Source organism: Nicotiana sylvestris, chromosome 4, assembly GCF_000393655.2.
Source record: "Nicotiana sylvestris chromosome 4, ASM39365v2, whole genome shotgun sequence".
NCBI lineage: Eukaryota > Viridiplantae > Streptophyta > Magnoliopsida > Solanales > Solanaceae > Nicotiana > Nicotiana sylvestris.
This window is the reverse complement of record NC_091060.1, coordinates 26,806,447-26,819,299: the sequence shown is the minus strand read 5'-3', so window position 1 is coordinate 26,819,299 and position 12,853 is coordinate 26,806,447.

Sequence of the window (12,853 nt, the reverse complement as noted above, 5' to 3'; positions counted from 1 at the left end):
TGACCTACTTCGAAATTCCGGGGTCGGACTTTCTTATTGTAAGCACGGGCCATCCTTCGTTGGTATAACTGTCCGTGACAAACTGCAGCCATCCGCTTTTCGTCAATCAACGTCAATTGTTCCAGTCGAGCCTTGACCCATTCGCTGTCTTCGATTTCTGCTTCGACAATGATTCGAAGCGAAGGAATTTCTACCTCTGCCGGTATTACAGCCTCGGTCCCATAAACCAAAAGATAAGGAGTCGCTCCCACCGATGTGCGTACCGTAGTGCGGTACCCCAATAATGCAAAAGGTAACTGCTCATGCCACTGTCGGGAACTTTGTATTGTCTTCCTCAAAATCTTCTTGATGTTTTTATTTGCAGCTTCCACAGCACCATTGGCTTTTGGCCGATAAGGAGTGGAATTCCTGTGTGTTATCTTGAATTGCTCGCACACATCTCCCATCAAGTGACTGTTCAAGTTTGCTGCATTATCCGTAATGATGGTCGCAGGAATACCGAAGCGACAGATAAGATTTGAGTGTACAAAATCTACCACAGCTTTCTTAGTGACCGACTTGAGAGTGACGGCTTCTACCCATTTTGTGAAGTAATCGATGGCAACCAGTATAAACCTGTGTCCATTCGAAGCCTTTGGTTCAATTGGTCCAATGACGTCCATGCCCCAAGCGACAAATGGCCACGGTGCGGACATGGGATGCAGTTCCGTGGGAGGTGCATGAATCAAATCACCGTGCACCTGACACTGATGACACTTCCGAACGAAACTAAAGCAATCCTTTTCCATGGTCATCCAGTAATAACCTGCTCGAAGGATTTTCTTTGCCAAGACATACCCGTTCATGTGAGGTCCACACACACCTGCGTGTACTTCGTGCATGATCTTTCTTGCCTCCTCGATATCGACGCATCGTAAGAGATTGAGGTCCGGGGTCCTCTTATATAACAATTCACCGCTTAGAAAGAAACCACTTGCATGTCGCCTAATGGTCCTCTTCTGGTCTCCAGTAGCATGCTCTGGGTATTCTTGCGTCTTCAGGAACCTCTTGATGTCATGGTACCAAGGCTGCGTATTTGATCCCGCCTCGATTACACTGCAGTAACCGTGTCTTTCCTTGATTTGGATTTCCAAAGGATCGACGTGGGCGTTGCCCGGGTAGGGTAGCATAGAAGCCAGAGTAGCAAGTGCATCTGCCAGTTCATTGTGACACCTTGGAATATACCTGAACTCTATTGAGGTAAAGCGCTTGCTGAGGTCCTCCACATGTTGTCGGTATGGGATAAGTTTGACATCCCGAGTTTCCCATTCACCTTGGACTTGCCGGATGATCAGGTCAGAATCTCCCATGATCAGTAAGTCTTCGACATCCTGATCGACTGCCATATGCATGCCCATAATGCAGGCTTCATACTCAGCTGTATTATTTGTGCAAAAGAAACGCAGTCTAGCTGTGGCGGGATAATGCTGACCAGAAGGCGAGATCAAGATTGCCCCAATCCCTACACCCTTGGCGTTCACGGCTCCGTCAAAGAACATCTTCCAAACATGAGCTTCCTCCGAGATCATTTCTACGGTGTTTACTTCTTCATCTGGGAAGTAGGTATCCAATGGCTGGTATTCCTCATCGACCGGATTTTCGGCCAAATGATCTGCTAACGCCTGGGCTTTCATTGTCGTGCGAGTGACATAAACTATGTCGAATTCCGTAAGCAGGATTTGCCATTTAGCCAGTCTCCCAGTAGGCATTGGCTTCTGAAATATATACTTCAAAGGATCCAACCTACTTATGAGGAATGTAGTGTGGGCTTGGAGATAATGTCTCAGCTTTTGTGCAACCCATGTGAGAGCGCAGCATGTCCTTTCCAACAGTGTGTATTTGGCCTCGTAACCGGTGAATTTCTTGCTCAGGTAGTAGATTGCTTGCTCCTTCTTTCCGGTTACGTCGTGTTGCCCGAGGACACAGCCGAAAGAGTTCTCTAAGACTGTCAGATACAAGAAAAGTGGCCTTCCCGGTTCTGGAGGGACCAAGACTGGGGGATTCGAAAGGTATTCTTTGACTTTATCAAAGGCTTATTGACACTCCGTTGTCCACTTAATCGCCGCATCTTTCCTTAACAGCTTGAATATGGGTTCACACGTGCTTGTCAACTGGGCAATAAACCGACTGATGTAGTTCAACCTGCCCAACAGACTCATCACGTCTTTCTTTGTTCTTGGAGGAGGCAAATTTCTGATGGATTTTATCTTAGTTGGATCTAGCTCAATACCTCTCCTGCTTACGATGAAACCCAAAAGTTTGCCCGACGGAACTCCGAAAGCGTATTTGGCTGGATTTAGCTTCAAGTCATACTTCCTTAGCCTCTCGAAGAATTTTCTCAAGTCTTGGATGTGATTATCCTGCGTCCTGGATTTGACTATCACATCGTCCACGTACACCTCTATTTCCTGGTGCATCATGTCATGGAAAATGGCGGTCATGGCCCTCATGTAAGTAGCCCCAGCATTCTTTAGACCAAATGGCATGACCCGATAACAGTAGGTGCCCCAAGGCGTGGTGAAAGCAGTTTTCTCGGCGTCCTTCTCATCCATCAGCACCTGATGATACCCGGCATAACAATCTACAAAAGATTGTATTTCGTGCTTGGCGCAATTGTCAACGAGGATGTGGATGTTAGGCAGCGGGAAATTATCTTTAGGACTTGCTCTGTTCAAATCTCGGTAATCTACACATACTCGAGTTTTCCCGTCCTTTTTCGGTACTGGAACCACATTCGCCAGCCATGTTGTATATTGGACTACCCGGATCACTCCCGTTTTCAGCTGCTTGGTGATCTCCTCTTTAATCTTGTCACTGACCTCAGTTTTGAACTTTCGTTGCTTTTGTTGAACTGGAGGACAATCAGGATGAATCGGCAATTTGTGAACCACTAGATCAACACCTAGTCCCGGCATGTCATCATATGACCAAGCAAACACGTCTTTGAATTCAAGGAGAAGTTGAATTATCGCCTCTCGCGTTTTCCTGTCCGTGTGAATGCTTATCTTGGTCTCCCGGATTTCTTCCGGGGTTCCTAAATTTACCGGTTCAGTGTCATTCAGATTTGGCTTAGGTTTATTCTCGAAATATTCCAACTCTCGGTTTATCTCCCTAAAAGCCTCTTCCGCATCATATTCTGGTTCTGGGTTCATTAATTCGCAGTTAAATAGCTCATTGTGATCTGGGCGTGAAGTCCGCAAGCATGTCATATTTAAAGCCGCATTATTAGGACTGAAAAGGAAGATGAAAGGAAAACTAATAAAAATCAGAACAAAGAAAGAATAGGAAAGCAATGATGATTTTTTTTTATTTTTTCCTTGGAAAGTTGGAAGACAACAATGTTTACAACTGGGGATTCTAGGAACAACAATTGAAAAGAAGAAAACGTTCAAGTCATGTCCCGGAGATAACTTGTGATACAGGAAAGGTGGCAGGACAGGTCTACCCGGACTTCCGTCTAGTTGGGAATGGCGTGATCTCCCAGTTTTGGAGTTTGGCGTTTGGCCCCATGTACATCATCTCAGCAGTGCTCGTGCCTTCGCCTGGTTGAACCATGTGGACCTCGTAGAGCATCTCCCTCATTGCCCCACATATTTCCTCGATTTCCTCAGCTGTGAAGACCTCATCATCTTCTTCTTCAGCGTACCTTGGCCTGACGAAAGTCGCATGTAAATCCGGCAGTGGTTGAGGCAACTTCCAGCCCTCATTTCTCCTTTTCTTTGCCCATTTTTCGTCTGTTGGAGTAGGTTTGAAACCTAGTCCAAAAGGTTTCTTGATGACTGGTAAAGTAATGGGTTCCGTCATTCCCTGAAGGGTTCGTCCAAGCCCCTTTCCCCGGCCTAAATCCGTGTCGGATCATCTCTTTGGCCACCATAACCGAAGCGTTAGACAAGAAAGGCTGGGGGCAAGGTACTCCCTCTTCGTGCTGCTCTGCCAATACCACCTCGAAAGCTTGATAGACCGTATGCTCGCTCCCTTCTCTTGGTTCAAGATACGGGATAGATGGGTCCCGATAAATGGCATGTTCGTCTTCTCCATGGACCACGATCTCTTGGTCTTCATACTCGAACTTCACCATCTGGTGAAGAGTAGAAGGCACGGCTCCTGCCGCATGGATCCAAGGCCTGCCAAGGAGGAAATTGTAAGATGTGTCCATGTCGATCACTTGGAAAGTGACTCGAAATTCGACTGGTCCTATGACCAGCAGCAGGTCTATTTCTCCCATGGTGTCTCTCTTGATACCATCGAAAGCTCTTACACAGACGTTGTTGGGTCGGATTCTTCCTGCCCCAATTTCCATTCTTTGTAGCGTGGAGAGCGGGCAAATGTCAACGCCTGATCCCCCATCCAGCATTACTCGCTTGACATAGTAGTCCTCGCATTTCACTGTTAAGTGTAAGGCCTTGTTGTGTGTTGCTCCTTCCGGGGGTAAATCGTTCTTGTTGAAAGAGATTTGGTTGACGGCGAAGAATCTTTCTGTCATCCGCTCTAGTTGCTCCACCGAGGTTTCGACCGGTACATATGCTTCATTCAGGGTTTTCAGCAGGATCTTTTGATGCTCGGTTGACCTCATTAATAATGACAGCATGGATACTTGCTCAGGGTGCTTGCGCAGCTGATCTATCACTTCGTAATCCGGCATCTTCATCTGTTGGAAGAACACTTCCGCTTCTTCAACACTCACGGGCTCCTTTGGAGGGAAGCGCCTTTGTGTGGCGTTGTTCAGTTCTTGGGTATTTGAGTACCCTCCAACGAAAGTATTTTCTGGAAGTTCTTCCATGACCTCCTTACCTTTGTATGTTACCAAAGTCTTTTGATAATTCCACGGCACTGTGGACGGGTTGGTCATTGGCTTTTGTGGCACGCGTCCGATAACCACTGGCTCATTCAGCCGAGGTGGTTGAATCGTCCCCCGGACCACATAGGCCCCTTTTGGCACATACATAGGTTTTGTCTTTTTGATCCCGAAGTTCTGCGTCTTCTTGGCTTGACCTCGCGGTATGTAAAGAACTCCACCCTTTGCTGGTACTACTTTCTTCTCCACCTTCTTTTCAGGCTTGCTTTCTGCAGCCTTGGCCTCCTCCCCCCTTTCTGATTTCTGGTCTATTTCAGGCCTCCTCCCCGTGTCGACAATGGCAATTATGGCTTTCAAGGCAGGGTCGAACTCTTTGTCTTCACAAATCATGCCGATCAGCGGCCCATTATTGTGAGCGGGCAATGGATTGTTAGTCACATTCGGGATCTCTTCGTCCCTTAGCACTATTTTCCCCTGCTCTATCAAATTTTCGACCACTCTTTTCAATGACCAGCAGTCGTTTGTATCATGTCCCTCGGCCCCTGAATGATAGGCGCATCTGACTCCGGCTTTGTAAGAAGGAGATGTCGGGTTTTGCCTTGTTTGAGGGAATTGGTTGCAAGAAACCCAACTGGACTAGCTTAGGGAACAATGTAGAGTATTGTTCACCGATGGGCGTGAAAGTCCGCCGTCGAGGTGGCTCCTGGGGGCGGTAGTTATTCTGCGGGGGTTGTGGGTTATAGTGGTTGCGGTAAGGAGGCTGATTTCTGGGAGGTGGAGCTAGGCCTCGGTTGGCTTGTTGTGGTGGATGGTTATAAGGTTGGGCATTCATGACCATATAAGGTTGATGAGCATATGCCAACATTTGAGTGGGGGTAGTAGTGTTGTGGGGCCCTTTCCGGAAAATGGGGCCTGGGATGACGATACTCCCTTGCTTCAGAGGCTGCCATAGCCGTTTCTTCCTTCTTCTTCCCCCTTGTCGTCCCTCCAGACCCGCTTTGGACGGCCTGGGAGGTTGCCCTTATGGCTGCTTGACTCAATATCCGACCCGTTTTCAGCCCATTCTCTACCATCTCTCCTATCTTGATTGCTTCCGCGAATGGCTTACCCATGGCTGACATCATGTTTTGGAAATAGTCAGACTCTTGAGCCTGGAGAAAGGTAGTGACCATTTCCACTTCATCCATGGGAGGCTTCACTCTCGACGCCTGTTCACGCCACTTAATAGCATACTCTCTAAAGCTTTCCGAAGGCTTCTTCTTCAAATTCGACAGAGAGTTTCGGTCTGGCGCAATGTCGATGTTATACTGGAATTGCTTTACAAAATCTCTGGCGAGATCATCCCATATATGCCATCGGGACATTTCCTGATCCATATACCATTCCGAAGCTATCCCTACTAAGCTTTCCCCAAAATATGCCATTAGCAGTTCTTCTTTTCCGCCGGCTCCCCGCAATTGGTTGCAGTATTTCTTAAGATGTGCAATGGGGTCACCGTGCCCATCGTATTTCTCGAATTTGGGGGTCTTGAAACCCGTTGGCAGGTGCACGTGAGGGAACATGCACAGGTCGGCGTAAGAGACGCTCTTTTGTCCGCTCAACCCTTGCATATTCTTCAAACTTTGTTCAAGGCTTCTCATTCTCTTAGCAATCTCATTTTGTTCCGCAATCCTGGGGTTCTGATCCTGTCCCGGTGCGAGTTCGCACTGAGGCGGTAGAGGATTATTGTTGGTAGCGAACCTGGTTGGTTCCATTAAGAACGATGGTGCTTGGAATGTAAAAGAGGATGAGTCAAAGCTTGGCTTGTATGTGGCAGGCTGTGCCGTAGCTGGTCAAGGCGATGCAGTAAAGATGTTCATGCTTGCATCAATGGCCGTCATTCGGGGATGAGGCTCAGAAGGTGATCCTGCGGAGAAGGCGGAGGTGGCTGGGTACCCAAATGGGGTAGCAGGGTAATTTATGGGGACATTAGAAGTCCCACTTGACCTGGAGAATAATTCAGGGAATCCGGGGACGACACTTGGCGGCTCTTTCCCATTGTTCCAGTCATCCAGCATTTCCAACATGCGGAGCCGTAGGATTCTATTTTCCTCCGCAGTTGCGGATTCAGGTGTGAGGACGGCTGAGATTGAGCTCTCCTCAGAGACGGGGACTGTTTGCAATGGAATTTCCGAAGACATTTCCACACTTCCTTTTGACCTGGTGAAGTAAGTGTGAGTACTGCTTCTGGTCCTAACAACAGGTAGTTGAACACCTCTCTTTGACCTCGTGAAGTATGAGTGCGAGGCCAGACTTTCACCAAACCAACCGTCTTTTCAAAAACCCTGAAAATACTCATCGACAAGCGCACGGTTAATTTGCAGCAAATAACAGATAGTTAATCTCACGTTGGGCATGATGCGCCTATGCGGTTAAGTGGATTACTATATGTTTGCTACGAGAGCATGCGTCATTCCGGCATTTTTCTCTTATCGGTTCTTCCCCCTTTTTATTATTATTATTTTTTTTTTTTTTATTTTGCAGTAAAAGAAATGTGACCGGATCCGATGAGGATTGCCTATGTATCACGATGCCTACGTGAATCAGATCATTACGTAGTTCGAAAAACACAAATGGACGTAAAAGAAACAGCCTCTTCATTGTTGAAATGTTCTATTACAAGCTACATTCTGCAAAAGAAAAAGCAAACTTGGAAAATGAACCTAGACTCAAAATAGACTGAAAATCACCTTGATGAAAAAAAAAATAATAGGCAGAAGATGCTAAAATACAGATTTGACCTATGAATGCATTATGGTTTTAAAAATCGGTTTCCGCGGGGCATCGTTCGGCCTCGCCGCGGTCCTAGGCGTGAGATCCCTCTCAAGTTGCTCCAGCTCGTGCATAGTCTGCTTGACATAACCCATTACTGCCGAGAGGACGGTAGCGCTGGACATGTTCTCACATCGTAGGCATCGTCTGGTGATGGCATGGGCAATGGCCTTGATCCTATCTCTGGTTTGCTTCTTCTCTACGAGCAGGCGTTTTGTCTGATCGCTGCATATCTTGAAAACTTGAGCATCTTGTACATGCTGATGCTTCAGTCGTCGTACTTCCAACTTCATCTGGGCTATTGAGTCATACCAGTATCTGCTCTCAATTTGGAAATCCTTGGCCTGATTAGCTGTTTTGATCTCAAGTGCAGCCATCTCTCTCTTTATCTTAGCAACAGTCTTCTCATGGTCGCTTTCCAATCGATTCAGGTACCTGCGATGCTTATCCGTTCTTGTATCCCACTGTGCTTTGAGCTCTGCTATGATGTTTTCAGATTTCTCCAAACCATCTCGCCATTCCCTGATTTCACCTTTTAGCCCTTTTATCAGCTGCTCGTCCGATCGACGCCTTGGTTGTCTATCTGCATCCAACCTTATCTGTTTGATCTGGGCTCTGAGCATTTCATTTTCTTGAATCAACCTGTTCCGCTCTCCCAGATCGGTAGCAACTTGCACGTTGTGTTCATATTTCAATTTTTCCACTTGTTGCTTTAACCTGCTGATTTCGGTGCAATAGCCTCTTTCTTTTGCTAACCAATCCCACTGCTTTTGTGATGATTCGGTAAAATTCCGGATGTGGGGTCTCTTAGCTGGCCTTTCATGCTCGAGTTCCCTTCTGTACCATGCAAGGTAACCTGGCGCCGTTTCTCCTTTGGCTTGATCCCGCACGCAAGTATCTGATTTCAAATATTGACCCTCATTCCAGATTTGGCGAATCTTTGCTTCTGGGAACTGTCCGTTAGGACTTATCTCAATTGCTTGAGTGCTTAGATCTTCCTCATGAGGTACTGTCTGGCATCTTCCGAACTGTCTTAAAACTCGGCAGGGTGCGTAAGGTTGAATGCTCTTAAGCCCCATCAGCAAGAAATGAGTTTTAGCCGCTGACATATATAAGACCTCATCAACGGGCAACCATCCCAACTTCCATTGTATTTGGCTGGCAGTAAGAGCTTGAAAGAACGAGGTCCAAGCCAGGACTCCTTCGGGCAAACTGATCTCTTTGGCTCTCGCGTAAGATTCTTCTATGCGGGTCTTTTCCGGGGAACCATGGCTCAAAATCTCGGAATGATGGCAAAGGTGCTCGGTCATCCATATCTGCAGGAGCAAGTTACAACCTTCGAAGAAATTTCCCCCAGCTTTACAAGCTGTGAGAGCTCGAAAGATGTCGGATACCACCATAGGCGCGAGAGTACTGTCACTTTGCGTGAGTAAAGTGCTGACGACCCCAGATATCTTCAAATCAATGTTTCCATCTTTCCTGGGAAATACCAGAAGACCCAGAAACGTTATCATGAACGCCACCCGTCTGTGCTCGTCCCACTTCTGACGAACTCCTTTGCTGCACAGTTTGTTGATTGGATTATTGAATCCCCCCTCGTGACCGTATCTATCATATATGAAGCATGGAGTACAGAATCCGGCTGCTAGATCCGGGTTGTGGACTGTTCTAGGTATTTTCAATGAATCCAGGAACCGATGTACCGTGACGACTCTTGGGGCGACCAAGTATTTTTCCCTCAACGGAAGTTCAGTATTCCCGATGTATCCGGCCATTTCTTCCAAAGTTGGGGTGAGCTCAAAATCAGAGAAATGGAAAACATTGTGCGCCGGGTCCCAATAGGTAACCAAAGCTCTTATGATATCTCCCCGAGGCTGGATTTCCAACAGACCCACAAGACCTTTCAGATTTTTCTTAACCTCATTTTGCCCTTCAACACCTAGATCATTCCACCATAGCCGTAACTTGATAGGGATTTTGGTCATTATTGAAAAATGTTCATTTTGCATCGTGCTCATCCTGCACATTTATTAAGGTGATTTTAACAAAAATGACTGACTCAAAATATTTTACAGAGGGGACCAAGCTTTGAACACGGCCTTTAAGCACTTCGGGGACGAAGATTTTAAGGCTGTGTGGGTCTAAAAATGCTAAGCAAAACCCAAAAGTGGCTATTTATGCAAAGTCCTTCCGGCGTCCCTTTCGGGAACATTCGGCTATTCATGTCAAAACAGCATCACCTGACTTATTTATGACTCTTTAAAAATTTGAAACATATTTTTTTTGATTTTGGCTATTTTAGCAAAATGGGGGTTGAACCCGACGAGGGTTGCCTACGTATCTCACATCCGGTGAGAATCAAACCGGCGTAGTTCGGGGTATCGTAACATAGGAAAAAAAATCGAATAAACCTAGAAATCAGGAATGCGTATTTTTTACATTTTTTTTTGAAAAGAGATAAAGATTAAAGAAACTATATATTTTTTTTTTATATATTATTTTTTTTTTTTAAGAAAAATTTGGACTATTAGTCTGAATTCATAAAAGGGGTACTACGAAAGAAACAACTCATTTTTTTTTTGAATTATGAATTTTCGATTTTTTTTTTACTTTTAAAATAAATACCTTTTTTTTTTTTTGATCTTTGAAAGTGATAAAAGAAAAAATTTTGTATATATTTTTTTTTAACAACTCTCAATAAACAAAACAGTTTTTTTTTTAGAAAAATTCCGGCGAGGTTTTGACACTACTTGGACATTGGTTTTATTTTCCAAAAATAAGTAATTATCTCCCCTGCGCTGCTATTTTCCCTTCTTTTTTTAAGAACCGGTCGACATGCGGAACCGAAGCAAATAAATGCATAACACAGATAGGAATGCAGCATGATGGTCTTTCCATTTCAGGTTGCCTGTCCTAGACGGACCCAACCCCTGTGTTGAGTCCCCTAAGTCAAATGCCATATGATGCAAATAAGCGTTCCTACTAGGGATCCGGCATGAAGTTTCGTTATACTAGGTTTAAACCTTGGTATTTGCCCTAGACTGTGTACCCGAGCGGACAACTCGAGTCGAGGAGGGGGCTACGTACCGGGGACCCGCGAGATCGTCCGGCTTTGTAACTTGTCCGACCTCTTTCTTATTTCAAGTATTGACACTAACAGAATAGGGAGTCTCGACCAGCGAGCTTCTCCCCGGAGGTAAGAAAAGAAGGGTTTCGGCACAGTTTATATACAGTTCAGATAATATCAAAAGCGGTAAAAGACAACATTTAGCACTTTTATGCAAAACATGTAATAAAGATCAGATAATAAAGCCAAATATAACAATTATTCTAAGCTCGAATTCTGAACCCTGAACTAACGTTCTGGGAGCACATCCCCAGCAGAGTCGCCAGAGCTGTCACACCTCCTTTTTGCGCGCCCGCCCCGAAGGGTTAAGATGCGCGGGGAGTTTTTCCAATTTAAGTGACAAATATTCGAAATGGGATTATTTATTTAATTCAGAGTCGCCACTTGGGAAAAGGTTTGGCTTTTGGTGTCCCAAGTCACCGGTTTATCTTGAATCCCAAATCGAGGAGATTTTCGACTTTTCCAAATGAAGTCTGCGAACCAGAAATTCTAAGCAAGGAATTCTGTTGACCCGAGGGAAGGTGTTAGGCACCCTCGAATCCCGTGGTTCTAGCACGGTCGCTTAAATTGTTATAATAGCTAAATATCTGATTTAAATACATGTTGTAACTTATGTGCTTTTATTAAGTTTTAACCGCTTTTATTATTATCATTTATTTTACAGAATTGCAACGTCGTGAAAATGCATCTCGAACCACGTCACAATCAATGCACCCGTGATTGTCGACACATTTGGACTTCGTTGAGATTTGGATTTGGGTCACATCAATGTGCACCCGAATTTAAGAATGTGATTTAATTAAACCGCGCCAACAGAGTCTAACGCGTTATTATCTTTGTAGAAGGCCATGAAATTTATTAAATGGCCTATCTTGAATTCTAAATAATTATCGTCAGTTGTTGAGGGCCCCGCAATTGTTTTTTTTATTTGGCGAGGCTTGTCTTATTATTTTTAGAAGGGTATCCTACAGTGACTACATTTCTATTATTTTTATTTCCAGAGATAGAAGAAAGGAAAGTGTGTGTGCTAATTGAAGTATATACTTCAGCTTAAACCAAACTCCTGTCAATTTTGATTGATTACTTTTAAAGTAAAAAAGACGTCATGCCTTTTACGAAAATGATTTGGTCGAATAAAAGATTACATATGAGATAGATGAAATGCAATACTTAATCCGAACATTTCTTAATTTGAACTTAACTGAACTTATTTGAACTAGGTTAAAGGATAACTGGCGAAGTAAAATGCTTTAATTTGACAAGGAATCATATACGAGTTAGCGAAATACAACGTTTAATCTGAGCATTTCTTGTATTGAACTTAACCAAACTTATATGGACTAGTCTTACTAAAAAAAACTAAATGAAACAGAAAACAGTATTGTGTAAAGTCGAAATATGCATACTTATACTAACAGACAATTGTCGAGCTCAAATACAAAGGGGTGAAACTCAGTCGGCTATCAGTATACTCTTTTGAACTATTGAAACATAAGCTAAATCAATTTCCACAAGGCCTGTTAATGTACTATGAATATTACAGCAAATGCTTGAACTTCTTCAACCTTTTTCATTTCATGCTTTCAAACTGTTCCAATTACATCAATATGGGACTTGAAATGTGTACCTGAAAATGCTGAAAGTGCAAAGGAGAAGAAGAAGAAGATGGGAATCAGCAGCAGCAAAAAGGCAGAATTAACAGTAGCAGCAGGACAAAATGCAGCAGCAATAGCGAGCAAGATAGCAGCAACAATCAGAACAGCACAACAGAAAGGATTCTGTTGCGAGATGGAACTAGAGTTGAAGGAGAAACAACTCGATGAAACAGCACACAGTGCGATACTCCAGACAGTCCAATTTCGGAATATACCAATGCAGCAGAACACTAACAATAATCTCGATTGAAGTTTAGAAGAAAGAACACTGCCTAACGTATTGACAATAAATGAACTTCAGACAAACAAGACCAAGTTTCTGATTTCTTAGTCTGTTTTCTCTCTTTCTTGCTCTCTTTCTATTCTTGTCAACTCTCTCTTTTCTTTCTATCTTCACAGTGTGTGTGTGTTTTTTTTCTTTTCTTT